This window comes from Cynara cardunculus, assembly GCF_001531365.2.
Source record: "Cynara cardunculus var. scolymus isolate 2C chromosome LG 5, CcrdV1, whole genome shotgun sequence".
NCBI lineage: Eukaryota > Viridiplantae > Streptophyta > Magnoliopsida > Asterales > Asteraceae > Cynara > Cynara cardunculus.
Window position 1 is genome coordinate 28,668,723 of NC_037532.1, and position 6,661 is coordinate 28,675,383.

Genomic DNA, 6,661 nt, shown 5'->3' on the forward strand with positions numbered 1-6,661 from the left:
TTTATAATTAGTTATTTAATTTACTTTATATATCTTCTTTTCCTATTTTTCATTTTACACATTCTCATAATAACATATGTAACTATATATTAACAAAAATATATATTTAAAAACGTTTATTTTTCTTTTATAAATCATACCATTATAATCGTCTCTTCAATACCCTTCAAAATGAACCAAATATCGAATATTATTAAATATGATAAATATGTACTAATGTTTTTTAGTATATTAATTTATTTATTTTTCATTTTACACCCTTATCTATCTATACTATATATATATATATATATATTGAATTTTAACTGTCATCTATGCCTTATTTACAAGTTTATAAAGCCCCCACCCCATCATCCCCTTCCTTTCCGATTTCCCTCACAATTTTATCCCCACTATCTTGAATTATTGTCCACGTTCCGCTGTCCATGAAGCAATAGACTAAAAGGGAAAACTATATAACTCTTAATTTTGGGATGAAATCGGCCATCCAGATACAAATTTTGAAACCAAAAGAAGGAAAACGGACATTCATCTGCTTCCAACCTTTCTCTTCCGCCATGGAAATCAATCCACCATCGTCACTAAACCATAATCATGCTCCAAAACGGGGTCTTAAAAGTCCATCCCCAGGCTCGGATCCAACAAACGCATCCTCACGACACGCCTCTATTTCAATCCACCGTTTGATGCAACCTCTGCCATTTCAATATTTCGATTTTCGTCCTCCACCTTGCCGCTTTTTATTTTTTACTTTTACTGCTGCCATTTTATGCTCACCACGAATATTTCCTTCACAACTGATTCCCCTCGCTGGTACGACTTCAACGCCTTCCGATAAACTACTCCATTTTGTTTTGAAAAGATTAATTTAAGGAATTCATCAGAAAACATAACAAAATTACACCTCTATAGCTTCGTTGTTGCCGCTCATGCAATCATCACTTTGTATTCATTCTTCAGAATAGGAGCTTCTATTTGGGAAATTTCTAGAGGTTCCACCATTGTTTCCAGAATTTTTCAACTCTGGTTCCATTTCGGCCATGATCAGGTTCTCATTTTTCGCTTCCAGCATCTTCTTGTCAAGAATTTTCCCGTATAGAATCATTGTTTGCATCTATAAAACGCCAAATAGCTGAATCCAACGGCGTTTTCTACAGGTGTTTGCCAACTTGTTGCTATTGGTGGGATCGGCGGGGACGTAGCTTGCCAGACACTGAGAGGGATTCCCACGTGTACGATCAATAACATATTAAAAGACTTGCAGGTTCACACAATAGGAAATGAATTTGTTCTAATCAATGCAGATGAAGCTGGATGAGTAAGTCAAAAATTATTTCTTAAATTTCACAAAATCTCAATTGGGTTACCTCTGCTTGCCCTAATTCTCTTCTCGGTTTTTCGTTTTCTTTTATCTAGATTTATGCCTCTGGATAACTTAATTTCAGTTCTTGGTATCAAAATTTTGGTTTCAAGATGGAAAGTTCAATCTTTTTTTATTAGTTTATGTCGGTGGCTTACACTATAATATAATAATTTATCTCTTTTAACAATTAGAAGTGGCTATCATCTCCATTTTGGTTTTGAGTTTATCCGTATCTCAAATGTTACTATTTGATGTTTCTATATCATCCTTCCTGTTATTGTTCTTGGATAAAGACTCATTTTCTTATTTGAATTTTAATCATGTATAAATTCAAACCACAAATTAAAAAATACAAAAAAACACCTTTAATATTATTATAATCTTAGTAATAATAACATAATATATTTTTTTATTATGATTTATTTTTGTTATTAAAATACAATTATTATAATATATAATTAATTTTTATAATCAATAAATAATTATCATTTGTAGTCTGTCTTTATACCTAAATTATCAGTATCAAGTATAGTCATCAAGATAATTTTGAAGCAAATATTTTTCTCTTGATAATCTTGCAAGTTTTTCCTTTACGATCTTTTTACCGATTAACATTCAAGTAAGAACATAACTTTATTAAATAGTTGTATTGATCTTTTGTTTCTGGTTACAACAAAATTTTACATTTGATTGCAACATATTCCAGAAACAATGTTATTTCTAACAGACACTTGTTGATTTTGATGACATGATGAGAAGCCAATATACTTTGTAGACATCAAAACTAACACCAATGAAGTCCCAAACAGGAAAACTCTTGGAGGTTGAATTTGGATTATTTGCATATTATCTAGAATAAGCAGGAGAGAGGTTATTGGGAAGAAAACATAGAGAAATGATTTCAGTTAACATCATACATGTTGGCCATAATTTAAAGTGTAGAACATTTTATAAAGAATTAATTGACATTTTTATTTACAAGAATGTTTTATTTTAGCTGCATTGCAGCGTGTACAAAATCAGTACTATATATAAGTATGATAAAAGGTTAAGAGTTGAAAATTAAGAGGTACATCCCTTTATGCATCAGGTACAACTTTTGAAGATAAACAACTTACACGTTTCAAAGATAATATTAAAATCAAATTATTTTTAATTTTTAAGTTACACTTTACACCCTTATAGTTAGTTATTCAATTTACTTTATATTCCTTTCTTTTTCATTTTTCATTTTATACCATTATCATATTATCATACATAATCGTATATTAACTAAAATATATTAAAAAAAATACGTTTCATTTTTAACAAATTATATCATTATAATCGTCTCATCAATGCTTTCAGAATGACCCCAATAATGAATTTTTTTCGATTTAATCTCATATTATTAAATAATATAAATATGTAATGAATTATTTTTAAATTTCATTTTACATCTTATAATTATCATATTTAATTTGTTCTATATTTCTTATTTTTTTCGATTCTATTTTACACCTTTAGTTTACAAATTTAAAGTTGTAGAACCCTAACTTTAAATCTCCACATCCCAAGATAATATTAAAGATCAAACATTTTTTATTTTTAAATTACAATTTATACTCTTATAGTTAGTTATACAATTTGTTTCATACCACATACTTTTTCATTTTTTATTTTACATTTTATCAAATTAAAATAAATAATCATACATGAACTAAAATTATTATGAAATAATTTTTCTTTTTTTTATGATTTATATAATTATAATCATCTAATCATCACCTTTAAAATGAATCAATATTGAATATTTTAAATTTTATCATATTATTAAATATCATAAATATGTAGTGAGTTGTTTTTATAACTTATATTTATTTTGTTTTATATTTCTTAATTTACACTCTTATCTATCTATATTATATTATAAGACATGCTAAACAGTTATTATTGATTTTTTAAGAGGCATAAATTTTGATACATTATGTACAATTTTTGAACCTTTATAAGCTCCACATTCAACATGAAAATTAAAAATTAAATTATTTTTTACTATTAAATTACATTTTATATCTTTATAATTAGTTATTTAATTTACTTTATATCTCTTCTTTTCCTAATTTTTGTTTTACACCCTCATATTAACATATATAACTATATATTAACAATAATATATTTAAAAACGTGTATTTTTTTTATAAATTATACTATTATAATCGTCTCTTTAGTACCTTCAAAATGAATCAAATACTATGATGTTATGATATTTTTAATGTTTACAAATACCGTTGATCTTTAAAAGAAGGGATGAAGACTGAAGTTGTCAAAACAAAGTCCTTAAATTCTTTTGAGATTTAAAGATGAACTTTTTTTTTTCAAAAAAAAACCCTATTTGATGGATGGTTTTTATATGCTTTAACCTTCGTATTTCTCATTTATTTATCAAAATATCATTTTACTTGCAAACAATACCATAATTTAAAGGGTAGAACATTTTATAAATAATTAATTAACTTTTTTATTTACAATATATTTAGCTACACGGATACAAAACTAGTATTATATATAACAACATAAGAAAAAGACAGAAAAGACAAAATGCTCAATAGTTAACGGACTCTTTTAACAAGGGTTAGTTGGAGGAACTAAAAGTGAAAGAAAATGACAACCACAACGACCAAAACTGTAATTAGTTCAAAACAAGAACGAGAGTGGCTAGTGGATGGTAACCACAAGGACCAAAAATGTAATACTCTAATGAATAATTAATATGACAATGAATAATTAATATTCATAATAATAACCACTTAGATTATGGTGTACTGGTTAATTAATGTTCAGTTGATGTAGTGGAAATCTCATCTTCTTCGGTTCGAATATAGGCGCTGTCAAAGCCCTTGTAGTCATGGAGGTTCACATGCTCTAACTCTAAGCCATTCATAGTCGTTTGAAAGATTGACCAATGCATGTAAGCTATCCCAAATACCAACGGTTGTCCAAAAAAGTATATTCATAATAATAATTCAAATTAATTTCATTAATAATTAATGATTGATAATAATTAAAAAATAATATTAATTAAAAGATAATAATATTTAATTGATTACAATCAAGTGCATAATAAGAATAAATGTATAATTGAAACAAAAGGAGAAAAATGTTTTTGAAACTTATCAAACAATATTCTTTTAATAAATTAAAAAACAAAATACCTTATAATTAATTGCTTAAATATAACTTTAAAAGTTGGGACAAGAGGAAGGTTCGAAACAATTTTAGGGGGTAGGGGTCCACATTCAAATGTACTTCGTATTATAGAACAAATTAACGAAATAGAATAACCATAGAATAGAGAGAAAATATATATAATCCTCATTGATCACAAACCCTTTATTTAGGGATGAGTTACAAGTAGATGACTACGAGATGTTTCAATTCTAATCTAACTCTGATGCATATGTCTTTATCTCTATCGTCGTATCTTTTAGGTGATGACACACTTATCCTAAAACACTCCCCCTTGTGTTGAGTCATAGGAGTGATGATGCACAATTGTTGTCTCGTTATAAACCTTACCCCAAACTAAAAACCTATTTGAAAAAAAAATTTAAAAGAGGACGAAGAAGGAAAGAGTACAATGCACCAGCTTCTTTGCAATACACATAGACTTTTCTTTTAGTCTAACATTCTCTCATATTCATACACTAATCATGAGATTTAGGAAAACAAGATGGTATATAAACTATAGCCTCACTAAACCTTACACCAAGGAACAAAACCCAATGGAATAAATAAAACCTTGAATAAAAGAATAATCACAACATACCAATATCACATATATAATAGACTCCTTTTTTTGTCTACTACTCCCCTTGATTCGTGCATTAATCAAGGGAGTTTGGAAAGTCTATGCATTCCGATAATTTATACACGTTTCCCAAATATGGTTTTTCTTGGATCTATATGCCCATGACACTAAACATGACAATACGGCTAATGATACACGATCACACATACAAAAAAATTAACCTCAATCGTACGATCGAATGTGATTCAATTATTTTCAATCCAAACAATTGTCATGAAAATTATTATTTAATCGAAATAATAATTTCTGATAATAATAAAATATATGTTATATATTTTTTGACTAATATTTAAGTCTAATATGTATTTGATACATATTATTACTATTTCCATTGTTTTAAATATACACTTAATTTGTTATGTGTAAAATTAATTATATAAGTTTTATATTTTGATATAAAATTTATATGAAATAACTAATAACTAACTAATAAAACCACGATTGGTTTTAGGTTGTTTATTAGTTGATTTCGAAATGTATTGGTTGCTTCTAAGTACAATACATAGGACAATTAAAATATTAAAAAAAGGGACAAGGTATGGGATGTAAGATATACGTTGGGAGATATGGCCTCCCACTCTTTCTTCTTTTCTTCCTTCTGGATATACCATATATATGCATGTGTGGTGGTTCAATAAAAAAAAAAAGAGGTAATACATGTTCTCATACTATCCTAATTATATCTAAGTTTTTCTCTCTAAAATTCAAAGTGCTAGAGACTTTTGAGAAAGAGTTTTTGAGAGAAAAAGTAAGGAGATGCATACTTGGTTTTTATTTCTAAGGTAGAGATAAAAAAACACACAAGTTTGAGTTGCAAGGAACCAACATTCAAACAAGAGGATACTTGGTGTGGATTAACTTTGGAGGAAGATCCATTTTTCTTCTCTATCCGACATCAACGTTCAAGCTTCAAAGGTTGTAATTCTAAAAACCATTATTGTTGTGGTTTTTAATTTTCTAAGTTCTTTAATGCATGAGATCCACTACTAGAAAACCAGGTATCAGCGACGACTATCAGCGAGGGAATTTTTCCCTTGCAGATCAGCGAGGGATCAGCGAGGGAAATGACAAAAAACACATTCCCTCGCTGATCTGCGAGGGAAAAATTACCTCGCTGATCCCTCGCTGATCAGCGAGGGATCAACGAGGGAATTTCCAAAAAACTCATTCCCTCGCTGATCTGCGAGGGAAATGTTCCCTCCCAGATCCCTCGCTGATCCTGCGAGGGAAGTTCCGAAAAAACTAATTCCCTCGCTGATCTGCGAGGGATCTGCGAGGGAAGTTCCGAAAAAACTAATTCCCTCGCTGATCCCTCGCTAATTTGCGAGGGAACTTTCTTCTACAAATTCCCTCGCTGATCCCTCGCAAATCAGCGAGGGATCAGTGAGGGAAATCTCAAAAATCAGAATCCCTCGCTGATCCCTCGCAAATCAGCGAGGGATCAGCGA